Below are 20,363 nucleotides of genomic sequence, written 5' to 3' on the forward strand. Positions count from 1 at the left end.
AGACCATTACAACTGTTCCTGCTCAGTCAGTGGAATGGGGACTATTCAGACTTGTCTCCGAAGATACAAGTAAATCAGAGGACCAGAGACTCATTCCGTTGGTGGCTGTCCCTGGACAACCTGTCACAAGGGATGACCTTCCGCAGACCAGAGTGGGTCATTGTCACGACCGACGCCAGTCTGATGGGCTGGGGCGCGGTCTGGGGATCCCTGAAAGCTCAGGGTCTTTGGTCTCGGGTAGAATCTCTTCTACCGATAAATATTCTGGAACTGAGAGCGATATTCAATGCTCTCAAAGCTTGGCCTCAGCTAGCGAGGGCCAAGTTCATACATCAACCATCAGGGGGGAACAAGGAGTTCCCTAGCGATGGAAGAAGTGACCAAAATCATTCTATGGGCGGAGTCTCACTCCTGCCACCTGTCTGCTATCCACATCCCAGGAGTGGAAAATTGGGAAGCGGATTTTCTGAGTCGTCAGACATTGCATCCGGGGGAGTGGGAACTCCATCCGGAAATCTTTGCCCAAGTCACTCAACCGTGGGGCATTCCAGACATGGATCTGATGGCCTCTCGTCAGAACTTCAGAGTTCCTTACTACGGGTACAGATCCAGGGATCCCAAGGCGGCTCTAGTGGATGCACTAGTAGCACCTTGGACCTTCAAACTAGCTTATGTGTTCCCGCCGTTTCCTCTCATCCCCAGGCTGGTAGCCAGGATCAATCAGGAGAGGGCGTCGGTGATTTTGATAGCTCCTGCGTGGCCACGCAGGACTTGGTATGCAGATCTGGTGAATATGTCATCGGCTCCACCATGGAAGCTACCTTTGAGACGAGACCTTCTTGTTCTAGGTCCGTTCGACCCACTCCAGCTGACTGCTTGGAGATTGAACGCTTGATCTTATCAAAGCGAGGGTTCTCAGATTCTGTTATTAATACTCTTGTTCAGGCCTGAAAGCCTGTAACCAGAAAATTACCACATAATTTGGTATATCTGTTGGTGTGAATCTGCAGGATTCCCTTGGGACAAGGTTAAGATTCCTAAGAGTCTATCCTTCCTTCGAGAAGGATTGGAAAAAGGATTATCTGCAAGTTCCTTGATGGGACAGATTTCTGCCTTGTCTGTGTTACTTCACAAAAAGCTGGCAGCTGTGCCAGATGTTCTAGCCTTTGTTCAGGCTCTGGTTAGAATCAAGCCTGTTTACAAAATTTTGACTCCTCCTTGGAGTCTCAACCTAGTTCTTTCAGTTCTTCAGGGGGTTCCGTTTGAACCCTTACATTCCGTTGATATTAAGTTATTATCTTGGAAAGTTTTGTTTTTGGTTGCAATTTCTTCTGCTAGAAGAGTTTCAGAATTATCTGCTCTGCAGTGTTCTTCTCCTTATCTGGTGTTCCATGCAGATAAGGTGGTTTTGCGTACTAAACCTGGTTTTCTTCCAAAAGTTGTTTCTAACAAAGACATTAACCAGGAGATAGTTGTGCCTTCTTTGTGTCCTAATCCAGTTTCAAAGAAGGAACGTTTGTTGCACAACTTGGATGTAGTTCGTGCTCTCAAATTTTACTTAGCAGCTACTAAGGTTTTCAGACAAACTTTGTCTTTGTTTGTTGTTTATTCTGGTAAACGGAGAGGTCAAAAAGCAACTTCTACCTCTCTCTCCTTCTGGATTAAAAGCATTATCCGATTGGCTTATGAGACTGCCGGACGGCAGCCTCCTGAAAGAATCACAGCTCACTCCACTAGGGCTGTGGCTTCCACATGGGCCTTCAAGAACGAGGCTTCTGTTGATCAGATATGTAAGGCAGCGACTTGGTCTTCACTGCACACTTTTTCTAAATTTTACAAATTTGATACTTTTGCTTCTTCTGAGGCTATTTTTGGGAGAAAGGTTTTGCAAGCCGTGGTGCCTTCCATTTAGGTGACCTGATTTGCTCCCTCCCTTCATCCGTGTCCTAAAGCTTTGGTATTGGTTCCCACAAGTAAGGATGACGCCGTGGACCGGACACACCTATGTTGGAGAAAACAGAATTTATGTTTACCTGATAAATTACTTTCTCCAACGGTGTGTCCGGTCCACGGCCCGCCCTGGTTTTTTTAATCAGGTCTGATAATTTATTTTCTTTAACTACAGTCACCACGGTAACATATGGTTTCTCCTATGCAAATATTCCTCCTTAACGTCGGTCGAATGACTGGGGTAGGCGGAGCCTAGGAGGGATCATGTGACCAGCTTTGCTGGGCTCTTTGCCATTTCCTGTTGGGGAAGAGAATATCCCACAAGTAAGGATGACGCCGTGGACCGGACACACCGTTGGAGAAAGTAATTTATCAGGTAAACATAAATTCTGTTTTTGTCTGATGGAGAAATTTCAGATTCAGGAAAAATTTCTCATCAAGCTGAACCTGATGTTGTGACATTTAAATTTAAATTAGAACATCTCCGCGCACTGCTTAAGGAGGTGTTATCTACTCTGGATGATTGTGACAATTTGGTCATTCCAGAGAAATTATGTAAGATGGACAAGTTCCTAGAGGTTCCGGTGCCCCCCGACGCTTTTCCTATACCCAAGCGGGTGGCGGACATAGTAAATAAAGAGTGGGAAAGGCCCGGCATACCTTTTGTTCCCCCCCCTATATTTAAGAAATTATTTCCTATAGTCGACCCCAGAAAGGACTTATGGCAGACAGTCCCCAAGGTCGAGGGGGCGGTTTCTACTCTAAACAAACGCACTACTATTCCTATCGAAGATAGTTGTGCTTTCAAAGATCCTATGGATAAGAAATTAGAGGGTTTGCTTAAAAAGATTTTTGTACAGCAAGGTTACCTTCTACAACCAATTTCATGCATTGTTCCTGTCACTACGGCAGCGTGTTTCTGGTTCGAGGAACTAGAAAAATCGCTCAGTAAAGAATCTTCGTATGAGGAGGTTATGGACAGAGTTCAAGCACTTAAATTGGCTAACTCTTTTGTTTTAGATGCCGCTTTGCAATTAGCTAGATTAGCGGCGAAAAATTAAGGGTTTGCTGTCGTGGCGCGCAGAGTGCTTTGGCTAAAGTCTTGGTCAGCGGATGTGTCTTCCAAGACAGAATTGCTTAACATTCCTTTCAAAGGTAAAACATTATTTGGACCTGATTTGAAAGAGATTATTTCAGACATCACTGGGGGAAAGGGCCACGCCCTCCCACAGGATAGGTCTTTTAAGGCTAATAATAAGCCTAATTTTCGTCCCTTTCGCAGAAACGGACCAGTCTCTAATTCTGTATCCTCTAAGCAAGAGGGTAATACTTCACAACCCAAACCAGCCTGGAAACCAATGCAAGGCTGGAACAAGGGTAAGCAGGCTAAGAAGCCTACCACTGCTACCAAAACAGCATGAAGGGATAGCCCCCGATCCGGGACCGGATCTAGTGGGGGGCAGATTTTCTCTCTTTGCTCAGGCTTGGGCAAGAGATGTTCAGGATCCTTGGGCGCTAGAAATAGTTTCTCAAGGTTATCTCCTGGAATTCAAGGAACTACCCCCAAGGGGAAGGTTCCACAGGTCTCAATTATCTTCAAACCAAATAAAGAGACAGGCATTCTTACATTGTGTAGAAGACCTGTTAAAGATGGGAGTGATACATCCAGTTCCAATAAGAGAACAAGGAATGGGATTTTATTCCAATCTGTTCATAGTTCCCAAAAAAGAGGGAACATTCAGACCAATTTTGGATCTAAAGATCCTAAACAAATTTCTCAGGGTACCATCGTTCAAAATGGAAACTATTCGAACGATCCTACCTACTATCCAGGAAAATCAATTTATGACTACCGTGGATTTAAAGGATGCGTACCTACATATTCCTATCCACAAGGAACATCATCAGTTCCTAAGGTTCGCTTTTCTGGACAAGCATTACCAGTTTGTGGCACTTCCATTTGGATTAGCCACTGCTCCAAGGATTTTCACAAAGGTACTAGGGTCCCTTCTAGCGGTTCTAAGACCAAGGGGCATTGCAGTAGTACCTTACTTGGACGACATCCTGATTCAAGCGTCGTCCCTGTCAAAAGCAAAGGCTCATACGGACATCGTCCTAGCCTTTCTCAGATCTCACGGATGGAAGGTGAACAAAGAAAAAAGTTCTCTGTCCCCGTCAACAAGAGTTCCCTTCTTGGGAACAATAATAGATTCCTTAGAAATGAGGATTTTTCTGACAGAGGTCAGAAAATCAAAACTTCTAAGCTCTTGTCAAGTACTTCATTCTGTTCCTCGTCCTTCCATAGCGCAGTGCATGGAAGTAATAGGATTGATGGTTGCAACAATGGACATAGTTCCTTTTGCACGAATTCATCTAAGACCATTACAACTGTGCATGCTCAGACAGTGGAATGGGGATTATACAGACTTGTCTCCGACGATTCAAGTAGATCAAAAGACCAGAGATTCACTCCGTTGGTGGCTGACCCTGGACAATCTGTCACAGGGAATGAGCTTCCGCAGACCAGAGTGGGTCATTGTCACGACCGACGCCAGCCTAGTGGGCTGGGGCGCGGTCTGGGAATCCCTGAAAGCTCAGGGTCTATGGTCTCGGGAAGAGTCTCTTCTCCCGATAAACATTCTGGAACTGAGAGCGATATTCAATGCTCTCAGAGCTTGGCCTCAACTAGCAAAGGCCAAATTCATAAGGTTTCAGTCAGACAACATGACGACCGTTGCATATATCAATCATCAGGGGGGAATAAGGACTTCCCTGGCGATGAAAGAAGTGACCAAGATAATTCAATGGGTGGAGGATCACTCCTGCCACTTGTCTGCGATCCACATCCCAGGAGTGGAAAATTGGGAAACGGATTTTCTGAGTCGTCAGACATTCCATCCGGGGGAGTGGGAACTCCATCCGGAAATCTTTGCCCAAATAACTCAATTATGGGGCATTCCAGACATCGATCTGATGGTGTCTCGTCAGAACTTCAAGGTTCCTTGCTACGGGTCCAGATCCAGGGATCCCAAGGCGACCCTAGTAGATGCACTAGTAGCACCTTGGACCTTCAACCTAGCTTATGTATTCCCACCGTTTCCTCTCATCCCCAGGCTGGTAGCCAGGATCAATCAGGAGAGGGCCTCTGTGATCTTGATAGCTCCTGCGTGGCCACGCAGGACTTGGTATGCAGACCTGGTGAATATGTCATCGGCTCCACCATGGAAGCTACCTTTGAGACAGGACCTTCTTGTTCAGGGTCCATTCGAACATCCGAATCTGGTTTCCCTCCAACTGACGGCTTGGAGATTGAACGCTTGATTTTATCAAAGCGTGGGTTTTCAGATTCTGTAATAGATACTCTGATTCAGGCTAGAAAGCCTGTAACTAGAAAAATTTACCATAAAATATGGAAAAAATATATCTGTTGGTGTGAATCTAAAGGATTCCCATGGAACAAGATAAAAATTCCTAAGATTCTATCCTTTCTACAAGAAGGTTTGGAGAAAGGATTATCTGCAAGTTCTCTGAAGGGACAGATCTCTGCTTTATCTGTTTTACTTCACAAAAGACTGGCAGCTGTGCCAGATGTTCAAGCATTTGTTCAGGCTCTGGTTAGGATCAAGCCTGTTTACAGACCTTTGACTCCTCCCTGGAGTCTAAATCTAGTTCTTTCAGTTCTTCAAGGGGTTCCGTTTGAACCCTTACATTCCGTAGATATTAAGTTATTATCTTGGAAAGTTTTGTTTTTGGTTGCAATTTCTTCTGCTAGAAGAGTTTCAGAGTTATCTGCTCTGCAGTGTTCTCCGTCCTATCTGGTGTTCCATGCAGATAAGGTGGTTTTGCGTACTAAGCCTGGTTTTCTTCCGAAAGTTGTTTCCAACAAAAATATTAACCAGGAGATAGTTGTACCTTCTTTGTGTCCGAATCCAGTTTCAAAGAAGGAACGTTTGTTACACAATTTGGACGTAGTCCGTGCTCTAAAATTCTATTTAGAGGCTACTAAAGATTTCAGACAAACATCTTCCTTGTTTGTTGTTTATTCTGGTAAAAGGAGAGGTCAAAAAGCGACTTCTACTTCTCTTTCCTTTTGGCTTAAAAGCATTATCCGATTGGCTTATGAGACTGCCGGACGGCAGCCTCCTGAAAGAATCACAGCTCACTCCACTAGGGCTGTGGCTTCCACATGGGCCTTCAAGAACGAGGCTTCTGTTGACCAGATATGTAAGGCAGCGACTTGGTCTTCACTGCACACTTTTGCCAAATTTTACAAATTTGATACTTTTGCTTCTTCGGAGGCTATTTTTGGGAGAAAGGTTTTGCAAGCCGTGGTGCCTTCCATTTAGGTGACCTGATTTGCTCCTTCCCTTCATCCGTGTCCTAAAGCTTTGGTATTGGTTCCCACAAGTAAGGATGACGCCGTGGACCGGACACACCAATGTTGGAGAAAACAGAATTTATGCTTACCTGATAAATTACTTTCTCCAACGGTGTGTCCGGTCCACGGCCCGCCCTGGTTTTTTAATCAGGTCTGATGAATTATTTTCTCTAACTACAGTCACCACGGTATCATATGGTTTCTCCTATATATATTTTTTCCTGTCCGTCGGTCGAATGACTGGGGTGGGCGGAGCCTAGGAGGGATCATGTGACCAGCTTTGCTGGGACTCTTTGCCATTTCCTGTTGGGGAAGAGAATATCCCACAAGTAAGGATGACGCCGTGGACCGGACACACCGTTGGAGAAAGTAATTTATCAGGTAAGCATAAATTCTGTTATTTTGGGGGGTTGATTTTGCCGTTGTTTTGTTTTCAGAATATCTTAGACGCCATTGAAGTAGCTTAAAGAAGAAAAAAGAAAAACATATAAAATGGCAATTTTAGTTATTTTCTTAAAGGGACAGTATACTGTAAAAATAGTTTTTCCATTAATGTATTTGCAGTGACTTGTTATATCAGCTGCAGAGTATGAAATGTATGAAAAATTGCGTTTTCAGGTTTATTTGTGTGTATGGAATAGGGGTTTTGTGCTTTGAAACTTGCAGGTAATCTCGTTATTTTATCACTTCTCCATACGTTTCCTTATTTTATATCTGCCTGTAAACCAAAGCTCAATACTTAGGGCCTGATATTCAAAACCGCGCCGCTCAGGCGAGATATTCTAAGAGTTCTCATTGGTACAGCGAGGACCTTAAACAAATGTAGAAACACAAATTTTAACTTGAGACATGTTTATGTTGCTATGTAGGGATCTTCATGTGAAACAGACACTCCTGCATTACAAAACAAGGTCTAAAAATATCCTAAAGATTTTGTGTGATTTATCTCCATGCCGGTGAGGTTTTGAATATCAGGCCCCCAGTGAGAACAATAGAAAATTATTATTTTATTAGTTATCTCTTCTACACCCCACTGGGAGTGTAATTTTGTCTGCTGACTGTGTTTACATTGCCTTTCAATAGCCAAGACGTGAGTATAGAAACTTTCAATATAGGTTGGGATACCACAGGCTAAATCAGCTATTTCAAATTCCAAAATAAATGTAATACACTTCAGCAGGTAAAATGGATTATTGGGAACAAATTAAGGGATAGATTACAAGTGGAGCGCTAAGTGTGCTGATGTGCGCTGGTATTACAAGTAAAGCACAATACAAATGTGTGCTTGCTTCCATTTGCTCCAATGGGAGCCTCATTTTGATGCCGTCAGAGACGTTATCAGAACCTAAGCACAATGAAGGGGGTAAGTAGTGCAGCGATTGCAGCATTTGTAAATATATATGTATATGACTATATACATACAAATATATATATATATATATATATATATGCACATATTAACACATAAAAATATATGTATATAAGCATCTACATATATATTTACACATAGTTCCCATAGACCGCAATGTAAAGGCACTTTTCAGTGCTGTTATTTTTCTTAACACCCCACTCCTACAAACTTTAAACCTCAAATCTGCCTAGTGCAGTTGTTTTTTATTTTTTTAAAAATGCTATATTTTGAGGGCATTGGGGGCACTTTTAGAAAATAAACCAGAGATCTGATCTCTGATTAATTTTCTGAGCGCTAATTGGTACTGCGAGTTTTCAGTAGCAATAACCAGCCACTTGTAATGGCTATTTATTTATTGCGGGGCTTGCTTGCAGGTGCGCAATAATTTAGAGCTCCACTTGTAAACTAGCCCTAAAGGGGAGAACATTTCTGGGTTTCATGTCCCTTTAATGTACACAGCATATTCTCATACTCCTGTTATATAATGTTTTGTAAGGTACCAGCTGAGATACAAAACGTTGGCATCCAGTTGCCAAACTAAATGAATTACTATTTGATTGTCATTTTGGGGAATGTTGTATAAGGGATATTTGGAAGCTTATAGCGATAAGTTTCAGAAGTGAATGGGTGGCATTAGGCTCATTACGCCCAATCCAATAAGCTTTTCTTATAGTTTAATGCGTTGGGTTTCTAAGCCCTTTTGTAACAATACAGAGGGCTGGATTTTAGGTTGTTCCCATAGAAACTAGCTGAAATTATTGCTTGAATCTATATTAACATCTGAAAGTAATTGTGCAGCTATTAGTCAGAAGGGATATAATGTTCAGGCGCTATTTAGTGGTTTGATGGGTTCTTTTAATAGTCTCTGTTAGTCCGGCGTTCTTGCTATAAGTAACACAAGTTTGGCAATTCATCATAGATCTACATTTAAAGGGATAGTCTACTAAAATGTTATTGTTTTAAAAGATTGATAATCCCTTTATTACCCATTCCCCTGTTTTGTATAACAAACACTGTTATATTAAAGGGATATAAAATCCATTTTCCTTCTTAATATAAGGAAAGTCCACGGCTTCATTCCTTACTGTTGGGAAATACTGAACCTGGCCACCAGGAGGAGGCAAAGACACCCCAGCCAAAGGCTTAAATACCTCTCCCAATTCCTCCATCCCCCAGTCATTCTTTGCCTTTCGTCACAGGAGGATGGCAGAGAAGTATCAGAAGATTTTCAGAGTTGTTCCTCAGGAGAATTATATATACCCTTCGATATGGGACTGGAGTTTTAAGTAGTCTTGTCAGCCTCTCAGTGAAAGCATTCACGAAAGTTAGAGTCCTCCTGCGAACCCATCCAGACTGCCTGCTAACAGCTCCTTAAGCAACCAGTGTTGACAAGTTTCACTGTCTGCTTTTTCTTCACTCAAGTCCATGTCGGGAGCGATGCTATAAGACTGTCACACTTGAGAGGCTGTGTTTCTGTTCCACAGCACAGATTCTGGTAAGATCGTTTAAATTTTTTCTTATGTTGAAAATACTGATGACAGGGTCACAGTGTGACTCCTTTTATTTTTATAGAATCATGGGTTAATATCTCCTGAGGGAGGTTATTGAACAGTGGGGATTAATCAAATGTTATACTTTGATTTTATGCTGCTTTATGTGTGAGATTTTTTGGGCTCATAGACTGTTGTTATGCGGTAATGGAACATACAGGTTTTTACTTTCACTTTGAATGCTGCGCAGCTTGTAGCTTGGCACGCTTTTTCTCATAGCATGGGCGGTCCTGCCTTGCGCACCACGTGACCGGGTGTGGTCACACTTTCGCTTTCTCTTTGCTGACTGAGTTACCTGTCGAAGAAGTTGCTTGTTTCTCTGTTTGCCTGGGTCTAGGAGGTGGTGAGTGCCCCAGTCATTAGGTGTATAAAGGTGCCTTTTTGTGAGAAATTAAAATATCTTTTATTCTGTGTCCTACTGTTGTTAGCGCAAGCTATGGAGGACTCTGATATGCTTGAGGGTACTCCCTCTATTCCTTATAGTAATACCTGTCTATATTGTGAAGAAGGCCTTGGTGTGCCCGCCCTCTCAACTATGTTCCATATGCATCCAAGAAGGTTAACCTTTTTAGTACTACTGAGCCGTCCACCTCTGAGGACTCGCCGTCCCGTAAGGTGCATACCCATCAGTCATCTCCATTGTCACATGCAGCTTCCCGTAGCACGCTTGATCCTCCGTCTGGAGGGAGACTTTTACCATTGGACTTTACCGTGCAGTTAAAAACGGCGGTGTCTGAGGCTCTTGGTGCCTTTAGGTTTGAGGCTTCTAAAGGAGGTTCTGTCGACATTAGAGGTTCCAGAGGCCAAGTTGCCTGATGAACCTTTGATCCCTAAATTAGACAGACAGGTAGCGCCGCTAACTTTTCCTGTACCTGTAAAAATGGTAAACATTATTAAAAACGAGTGGGATAGAATTGGATCTTCCTTTTCCCCTTCGTCTGCCTTTTAAAAGATTATACCCGGTTCCGGACTCTCAGCTGGAGTTGTGGGGTTCCATTCCTAAAGTGGATGGCGCTATCTCCACGTTAGCTAAGCGTACTACTATCCCTCTTGAGGATAGCTCGTCATTCAGAGAGCCGATGGATAAAAAGATGGAAACTTTTCTCAGGAAAATGTTTCAGCATACGGAATACTTATTTCAACCGGCAGCGGCTGTTGCCTCGGTTGCAGGAGCTGCTGCTTACTGGTGCGACTCCTTAGCGGAATTGATCAAGGTGTAGGGTCCCCTTGATGTTATCCAAGAAAGAATTAAAGCTTTGATAATTGCTAATTCTTTTATCTGTGATGCAAACATGCAAATTATTCGCCTGAATACTAAAATTGCTGGTTTCTCAGTGCAGACCTGTCGGGCACTCTGGCTGAAGTCCTGGTCTGTGGACATGAATCCTAAGTCTAGAGTACTTTCCTTCCCCTTTAAGGAAAATATTTTATTTGGTCCAGGCCTGGACTCCATTATCTCCACGGTTACAGGGGGCAAGGGTGAATTCCTACCACAGGATAAAAAGAACAAATCTAAGGGACAAGGATCTAATTTTCGTTCCTTTTGTTCTGAAAAGTCCCAACGTCAGCAGTCCTCCTCTAATACCGAGCAAACCAAGAGTACTTGGAAGCCGGCTCAATCCTGGATAGATCCAAGCAGAACAAGAAGCCCAGCAAGAACAAGTCGGCATGAAGGGGCGGCCCCAGATCCGGCGCTGGATCGTGTAGGGGTCAGACTGACGCTGTATTCAGACGCTTGGTTCAGGGACGTGCAGGATCCGTGGGTATTGGAGGTCATAGCTCAGGTATACAAGAAAGGTTTCAAATCTCATCCACCCAACGGCAGATTTCTCCTCTCCAGCCTGTCTTCAAAGCAAGAAAAGAGGTAAGCCTTTCTGGGATGTGTGCAGGATCTGTCCTCCTTAGCGGTCATTGTCCAGGTTCCTATCGCAGAAAGAGTTTTGGGGTACTATTCAAACCTGTTCGTGGTCCCAAAGAAGGAGGGAACTTTCCGCCCAATTCTGGAGCTAAAGTGCTTAAACAAGTTTCTAAATGTCCCCTCGTTCAAGATGGAGACAATAAGGTCCATCCTTCCTCTAGTTCAGGAAGGACAGTTCATGACCACTATAGATCTGAAGGATGCCTACCTTAATGTTTCAATCCTCAGGGACCACTTCCAGTTCCTAAGGTTTTCATTCCTGCGTCAGCACTTCCAGTTCATTGCTCTTCCATTTGGTCTAGCTACTGCTCCAAGAATCTTCACAAAGGTTCTAGGGGCTCTCCTGGCCGTCGCCAGAACCCAAGGTATAGCAGTAGCTCCCTACTTGGAAGACATTCCGGTTAAAGCACCATCCTTTTGTCTGGCGGAGGACCATTCGGTATCTATCTCTCTCTTCTTCGATCACATGGATGGAAGATAAACTTATTCTCTTATTCCAAGCACCAGGGTAGAATTCCTGGGTACTATAATAGACTCAATATCCATGAGGATATTTCTAACCGACCAGAGATGTTGCTAGCTAGCATGTCTTGTTCTTCGAATCTCCTTAAGGCTATCTGTGGCTCAGTGTATTTAGGTAATCGGTCTCATGGTGTCCAGCATGGACATAATTCCCTTTGCCAGGTTCCGTCTCGGACCATTACAGCTGTGCATGCTGAGACAGTGGAACGGCTATCTTTCGGGTCTGTCTCAACAGATTCCCCTGGACAGCCGGTCGAGAGAATCGCTCTCTTGGTTGCTCTGTCCAGATCACCTGTCCCAAGGGACATCCTTTCTAAGACAATCCTTCGAGATTGTGACTATGGACGTGAGTCTATCAGGATGGGGAGCTGTTTAGGGTGCCAAGAAGGCAACGGGCCTGTGGTCTCAGGAGGAACTCTCCCTCCCGATCAACATTCTGGAACTTCGAGCAATCTATAATGCTCTGAAGGCTTGACGTCTTCTGGGTTCGTCCCAGTTTATCAGATTCCAATCAGACAATATAACCTTGGTGGCTTAAATCAACCATCAGGGGGGAACGAGAAGCTCCCTAGCAATGAGGGAAATATCTTGTATTCTGGAGTGGGTGGAGGCCCACAGCTGTTCTCTGTCAGCGATCCACATTCCGGGTGTGGACAACTGGGAAGCGGATTTTCTCAGCAGACAATCCTTTCATCCAGGGGAATGGTCTCTTCATCCTGAAGAGTTTGCAAAGATATGCAACATGTGGGGGACCCCGGAGATAGATCTCATGGCGTCTCGTCTCAATACCAAGCTACCCAGATATGGGTTGAGGTCCAGGGATCCTCAGGCGGAGCTAATAGATGCATTAGCGGTGCCCTGGAAGTTCAGTCTAATCTACCTTTTTCTGCCAATACCACTTCTTCCTCGGGTAGTGGCCCGTATCAAGCAGGAGCAGGCGTCAGTAATACTGATTGCTCCATCGTGGCCATGAATGACGTGATTCGTGGATCTAGTGAGGATGTCATCTTCTCCTCCATGGAAGTTACCTTGTCGCAGGCATCTGCTGGAACAGGGTTCTTTTGTTCATCAAAATCTAGATTCTCTGAGGCTGACTGCGTGGAGATTGAACGCCTAGTCCTTGCCAAGAGAAGGTTTTCTGAGAGAGTTATTGATATTCTCATTCAAGCTCGTAAGTTGGTTACTCGTCGCATCTATCATAAGGTGTGGAGAACCTACTTATTCTGGTGTGAAGAGTGAGGATTTCCTTGGCATAAAGTTAGGGTTGTCAGGATTCTATTGTTTCTCCAGGATGGACTGGAGAAGGGTCTTTTGGCAAGTTCCCTTAGGGGACAGATTTCGGCCTTGCCTGTTTTTTTGTTTTTTTTAAATTACTGATATTTATAGTAACAGGATCCAATACACTCATGATCGGTCATACAAACAAAAGTGAGTACAAATATTATGATACAAAATGCAGAGACCTAAAAAGACATGCACTGTACAATATGATTACAAGCAGTAAAGTCTTTCTCAAACCAGATAAGCAAAGTCCTGAAAGCCGAATGCAGGTCTCCAAGTCCATCAAAGAGTGATCCGAATCCAATTATTTAAGTTTTGCAAACCAAACAACAATAACATGTAAACAAAACTAAATTAAAATAAATAATACATAAAAATAAATGGAGAAAAAGAAGAAAAGAAAAATAACTTACCCGGAGTTCCCCCGGATCGCCCTCCACGGACCAGAACCACAAAGCGAGAATTATATGTGTGTGCGGGGGGGGGGGAGGAAATCCCGCCAGCTACCCGGTTAGGCCCATTCTGGAGGCAATTAACTAATACGACTAGAAAGACACCAGTTGCCCCTAAGGTTTTCATTTGAGATATAGAGACTATATCTGAATGGATAAACAATTTCATCTCTGACAGTGGCCGGTAAATATAATAAATAGTCCCTCCATTTATGCATGAATCTTTTAATCCTTCTCTCTGGGTCTCCCTTAACGTCTGCCTGTTCTATCAACATCTGTGAGTGAACCTTTTTTTTAAAGTATTGAAAGGGGGGAGTTTTGTTGCTTGCCCAGCCAGATAAAATTAGCTGCCTTGGCAAGACAATAACTGTAGAGATAAGGATGCCAGAACTATGTTTCCGTTCTGTAGGTATTAAAAATATAACCTGTTGAGGCGAGAGACGTATCTGAGTTTTAATCATTTTGGACAGCCAGTAGAAGATTTTATTCCAAAAGCTGGACAGTTTTGGACAGCCCCAAAACAGATGAGTCCAGTCTGAAAAGGGAAAGCTACATTTTGTACAAATATTCTTGGCCCCGGGTACCCATTTAGAGCGGAGACTGGGAGTTATATAGGCCTGATGTAAGATCTTCGTATGTGTTTCTCTCAGGTTCGCAGAGATGGTTACAGATTGTATCTTTTTTATGCTAGTCTCAACAAGATCCTCATCTACCACTAAACCAGTCAAACCTGACCATTTAGATATTATCTGTTGCCTAGTGGAGTCCTCATAGTGTTGTAGTATCAGACCATATGTGTTAGCAATTGCGTATTACCCTGATCTAGCCAAGGCGCACAACTTATCATTATTGGTTGTGGTTACTGAGAGTAGTCCTTCAGATTTTAATGTGTGTATATAGTGTCTGCATTGAAAATAACCAAATCTATGATTACTGGGAAGACTAAAAGTCTGTTGCAGTTCCTGAAAGGAAACAACATCAAGCGTTAGCGGGGTAAGTAGTTGTCTAAGTTTGATGAGACCTTTCTGTTGACAGATTCTAAAAGCTTCAGTGGTATAACCCGGAAGGAACTGTAGGTTACCCTGAATTGGTAGGTATTTGCTCACGGACCGCTGCAGTCCCCATAATTTACAAATCTTATCCCATGCCCTCAGAGGGTCGCAGTAAAGTATATGAGTTTGTATGTGAGGAGGTAGTGAGGTCAGGTCAGCGTGTGGGAGGTATGCTATGTTTATTGGACTAGTTAGGCATGCCTCTGGCCTTGTCTGTTTTACTGCACATGAGGCTTTCTGAGCTTCCAGATGTTCAGTCTTTTGTTAAGGCTCTGATTAGGATCAGACCTGTGTTCAGATGGCTCCCCCTTGGAGTCTGAATCTGGTTCTTATGGTTTTGCAACGGGCTCCATTTGAGCCTATGCATGAAATTGACATTAAGTTGTCCTGGAAGGTTCTTTTTCTACTAGCTATTGCTTCAGCGCGCAGAGTATCTGAAATTGCCGCCTTGCAATGTAAGCCTCCTTATCTGCTGTTCCATTCGGATAAGGCTGTCCTAGGTACTAAGTTTGGGTTTCTCCCTAAAGTCGTGTCAGACCGCAACATCAATCAAGAGATTCTGGTCCCTTCTTTGTGTCCTAATCCTTCTTCTTCAAAGGACGTGGTTTGTGCCTTGAAGTTTTATCTTCAGGCTACTAAGGAATTTAGACAAACCTCTTCCTTGTTTGTGGCATATTCTGGGAAGCATAAGCGTCAGAAGGTCTCTTCAACTTCCTTATCTTTTTGGTTGAGGAGTATTATCCGCTCAGCTTATGAAACAGCGGGACATAGATCTCAGAGAATTACGGCTCAGTCTACTAGAGCAGTGGCTTCCTCTTGGGCCTTTAAGAATGAGGCCTCTATGGATCAGATTTGTAAGGCGGCTCCCGGGTCCTCCTTACACACTTTTTCTAAATTTTACAAGTTTGAGAAAGGTTTTGCAGGCTGTAGTGCCCTCAGATTAGGGTCCGGCTCTCTTTTTGTCCCTCCTGCTATCATTCAGTGTCCTCTAGAGCTTGGGTATGAGTTTCCTATCAGTAAGGAATGAAGCCATGGACTCTCCTTATATTAAGAAGGAAAACATAAATTATGATTACCAGATAATTTAATTTCCTTCTGTATAAGGAGAGTCCACGGCCCCTGCCCGTGTTTCTCCAATGAGCGGCCCCTTAAATTTATATTTCTCTTCTGGCACACCCTGATATTTCTCCTACTATTCCTTGTTCCCTCGGCAGAATGACTGGGGGATGGGGGAAGTGGGAGAGGTATTTAAGCCTTTGGCTGGGGTGTCTTTGCCTCCTCCTGGTGTCCAGGTTCAGTATTTCCCAACAGTAAGGAATAAAGCCGTGTACTCTCCTTATACAAAGAAAATGAAATTATCTGGTATGCATAATTTATGGGGGGGGGTTTACTTTCATAATTCAGACAGAGCATTCGATTTTAAACGAAGTTTCCAATTTACTTTTATAAGCTAATTTGCTTTGTTCTCTTGTTTTTCTTTGTTAAAGAGATATCTATTTTTTTCTAAAATGTATTTTTTTTTTTTTTTTTAATAAAAGAAAACTTCACTCGGCAGTTTTGAGGGGCTACACTTGGAGGGTGTGGGGTGCTACAAAAAAAAGGCACTGCAAAGTGCCTTCACATTTCGGTCTATGGGAGCTGTGTGTTCCCAGTAAATATATATGTATATAGCTACATGCTTTTTAATGGATTAAATTAAACGTTATATTTTAACATTGATACCAGTGAGTGCTTTTTTACCGTGGCTATAATTATATAGCTACATACGTATATATTTATGTGATAATATTTGTATATATACGCATAATACATATATATTTAATATTGCTGCCATCCCTGCGCGACTTACCCCATTCGCTGCGCTTTGGTTCTTTGCCGTGTATGACAACATCAGAACAAGGTTCCCATTGGAGCCTAAGGAAGCACGCTATTGTGAGCTTGCGTTCACATTGCTGACAACTTGTAATACCAGCGCACATTAGCGTGCACTGGTATTACTCAGTGGGGGAAAACAACAAAAAAAAAACCTTTGAGAATTAGGAGAATTAGTAGAACATATGAAATTATATCTTAAACAACCAGTAAAAAAAATAGAATTTTACTTTGTAGAGCACACTTCCAAATGTATCAGGATATAAAGGTGCATCAGTTTAATAGCATTACCGGCTTCTGTGTTAAATATGATTATTTAATAAGACCCGAAGATGCATCATGTAATTTTGCTGAAATGTCTCTATTAAAGGGACCGTAAATACTTTGATATTTTAATATAAAAGGTTTAGTTATAGGTAGTAAAGTAACTTTGCAATATATTTTCATTATTTATTTTGGCCCCTTTTCTTGTAATTTAGCTCTGAAAATGTGGGCGTTTCTAATTTAGCAGTGCAGAAAGCTTAGAGGGCTTATTTGGATTTCAAAATATTTTATTGAAAAAAAAAATCTGCAGTGGGGTATCATTAAAAATGCAGTACTTGAGTAAGGCATTATTTTTAATAAGGCTTACTGTCCCTATAATATTATAAGTAAATTAGACTTTTTTTTTAATAGGAGGTTCCATGTGAATCTTGAAAGTTTAATTTTGAATTCCATGTCCCTTTAACAAATTTACCACAATGGTGACTTTCATTGAAGGACGAGAGACGAGACTTTCTCATAAGCATGCAGATGGATATTGTGCATTTATCTCTTAATCACTTTTTAGATATTGATCATTATTCAGCATAAATCTGCTTTTTTATCGTTCTGGTTGTGTTATCATCATCTGGATAGATCTGTCGCAAACACGCTAACTGAAGGAATGGAATGTTTTGTAACGTGCTGTTTTATATAATTGTGGTACGGTCTTATATGGAGCATCGGGTGTTTTTAGACAAGTGCATTTAGACTATCCAAGGGCAAGATTTAGCATGAGGCGAATGCCCCGAACGATTACAGGCTCGCTCATTTTAGCCTGCAACTGATATATGAAGCAGTGGTTTAAACCACTGCTTCATAAACTCTCATTAATTTGGAGTTGGTGGATGAAAATCACCCTGGATTCATTCGACTGGTGTGATTGACAAGCCGTACTCTCACGCAAGTGGTTGCGTGAGGGTGGGGGGACAGACTTGCACAAGCTTTCACCCGTGCAATTATATTGTTAAATATGGAGAGACGGATTTCTTTTTGTGAAAATGCAACACACTAAGCTCTGTGTAAATCCGACTCCGAAAATCACTGGATGCCACTGGCGGTGGTCATATTCGGCATTTGTTTCCTAACGAATTGTCCGAATGCACATGTCTAGTTTTTTGTTGGTAAATTATTCAGGAGTTCCACTTGTAGAAAGTGTTACCGTAGGGCTCTGGTTTTCAAGCCTGTCCTCAGACCTCCCTGACAGGCTACATGTTGAGGATATCTGAACTGGAAGACAGGTGAAATAATCAGCGGATTAGTAATTATGGCTATTTTACTTGCTCTCACCCAAGGTAATCCTTAAAATTCTGGTCTGTTAGGGAGGTCCGAGGACAGGTTTGAAAACCAGTGCTGTAGGTTAATACTTAAAGGGACATGAAACCTCCAAAATTATTTCATAATTTAGGTAGAACATACAATTCTAAACAACATTACTTCTATTATCAAATTTGCTTCATACTCTTGGTATCATTTGTTGAAGGAGCAGCAATCCACCACTGGTTTCTAACGGAACACATTGGAGAGCCAATGACAATCGGTATAGACTGTATATGCAGCCACCAATCAGCAGCTAGAACCTAAGTTCTATGCTGCCCCTGAGCTTGCCTAGATAAACCTTTCAGGAAAGGATAATAAGAGAATGAAGCAAATTAAATAATAGAAGTAAATTGGAAAGTTGTTTAAAATCACATGCTCTTTCTTAATAATAAAACACAAAATTTGGGTTTCATGTCCCTTTAAAGGTGAAACTAATTTTGCAGAGGGCGTAAACTGGTCCAAAAAAAAAACTTACTGCTAAGATGCTTTTGCTAATGATAGAATTACAATTTACAACAAACTGAGCATTTTATTTTTTGAGTGGAAACTATTTGATTTTTATTGGGGGGGGGGGCTGATTAAACAGAATGTGCTTGTGACACAGCGTTATTGTACCTAAGGCTCGGGAATGGAGACCAATAGCACTTTTTATTTTCAGTTGACTCTCCACGTTAGGGTGATGAAACCTCATCGGATGTTTACTTGGATCAAACAATCCTTAACTAATGAAAATGGAGGTATTTTTTTTTTCTCAGACGCTCATTTGTTCCATTAAAAATTCCTTACAAAGTACACTGTTACCTTTACTTTGATTTGCGAATCTGGACAGCTGCCGGCGCGTTACAGGAAGCAGCTATTTAGTTCCTTCCTTAGCGCAGAATTTAAGCCTTTCCTTTCTTTGTTCTGCTCAAGGACTAAAAATCATAGTTGTAGCCCACACAGTGTAGCACCTGCTGGTTTAGCCACATGTAGAACAATATCATAAAGAGAAGGTATGAACACAATTATACCTACATTGTTTATACCTGGCGCACGGTTTGTTTTATACCTATTGTTAATATTTGTTAAGTAATTCTCATAAATATCCACAGACTCTGTTTTGCTACGAAGTAGTCCCGAATGGCTCCTCCAAATAGGGCAGGTGGTGGCTGGAGTTTGGCCATTGAAAAACAATTGCAGCACACAAGACGTTCATATAGTCTGTAAATTTTCACTTTTGGCTGGTTTGTTAATTTTTTTGCTAATCTACAGAATAAACTTACATGTTGTTATGTGTCTTTAAATAGCAGTTTTAGGGTAATATATTTAGATGATAATGGTTTTTTCAGCAGCTGTGCTATTTATTTTGGTGTTTATATCCTGTTTGTTAGTATTTTTGTATTTCATGTTGCTTGTTATTGCTCATTCAGGCTTGATTATATCATTAATGGGGCCCTACTGAGCACACAGGTAGAGGAAATATACCTGTGACTTGTTTAGGAACATAAAAGTAAATATGCAATGCACAGCAATGTGTTTCTGATTCTCTTTCAGACAATTTTGTAATGTGCTTATTTTTGCAGAAATGCTTTCCTGAGAACTTCTGTTGTGCGCATGACCCAGTGAGCCAACACCATTAGGTTATGCGCATGACCCACTGAGCCAACACTATCAGGTTATGCGCATGACCCACTGAACCGACACAGTCAGGTTATGCGCATGACCCACTGAGCCGTCACCGTCAGGTTATGCGCATGACCCACTGAGCCGACACCGTCAGGTTATGCGCATGACCCACTGAGCCGACACCGTCAGGTTATGCGCATGACCCACTGAGCAGACACCGTCTGGTTATGCGCATGACCCACTGAGCCGACACCTTTAGGTTATGCACATGACCCACTGAGCCGACACCGTCAGGTTATGTGCATGACCCACTGAGCCGACACCGTCAGGTTATGCGCATGACCCACTGAGCCGTCACCGTCAGGTTATGCACATGACCCACTGAGCCGACAAAAAGAAGTTAAATTTATTACAATATATTAAAAGGATATTGATTAAAATAGTTTGTGATCTTAAATGGACATTATAGGCAAATAAATATATAATGTGTTAAAGAACAGCCAACAAACATAAAAACTTTTTACATGGGAAAATATTTTCAAGTACATTTTATGTAAAAACTGATTTAAAATTTAAATTGAAACAATCGGAAATTAAATTGCATATTGCAAATGGTATTTTGTTTGTTTGGTTAATAGCAGCTACGTTAGAGGACTGGGACAAGACTCCTGCAACAATAGAATTTATGGCCTTAATACAGGGCTTGACAAATTCAGGATCCAGTGAGCCATTGACTCCAAGAATTTTACCAG

General features: G+C 42.2%; 1 protein-coding gene across 2 annotated transcripts in view; it reads left to right on the top strand.

The window, feature by feature from the left end:
* MRTFB (myocardin related transcription factor B) overlaps positions 1 to 20,363 on the top strand; it is a 530,378-nt gene that overhangs the window by 178,603 nt on the left and 331,412 nt on the right. The gene's annotated exons all lie outside the window — the stretch shown is intronic.

The sequence above is a fragment of the Bombina bombina genome, chromosome 11, assembly GCF_027579735.1.
Source record: "Bombina bombina isolate aBomBom1 chromosome 11, aBomBom1.pri, whole genome shotgun sequence".
Taxonomy (NCBI): Eukaryota; Metazoa; Chordata; class Amphibia; order Anura; family Bombinatoridae; genus Bombina; species Bombina bombina.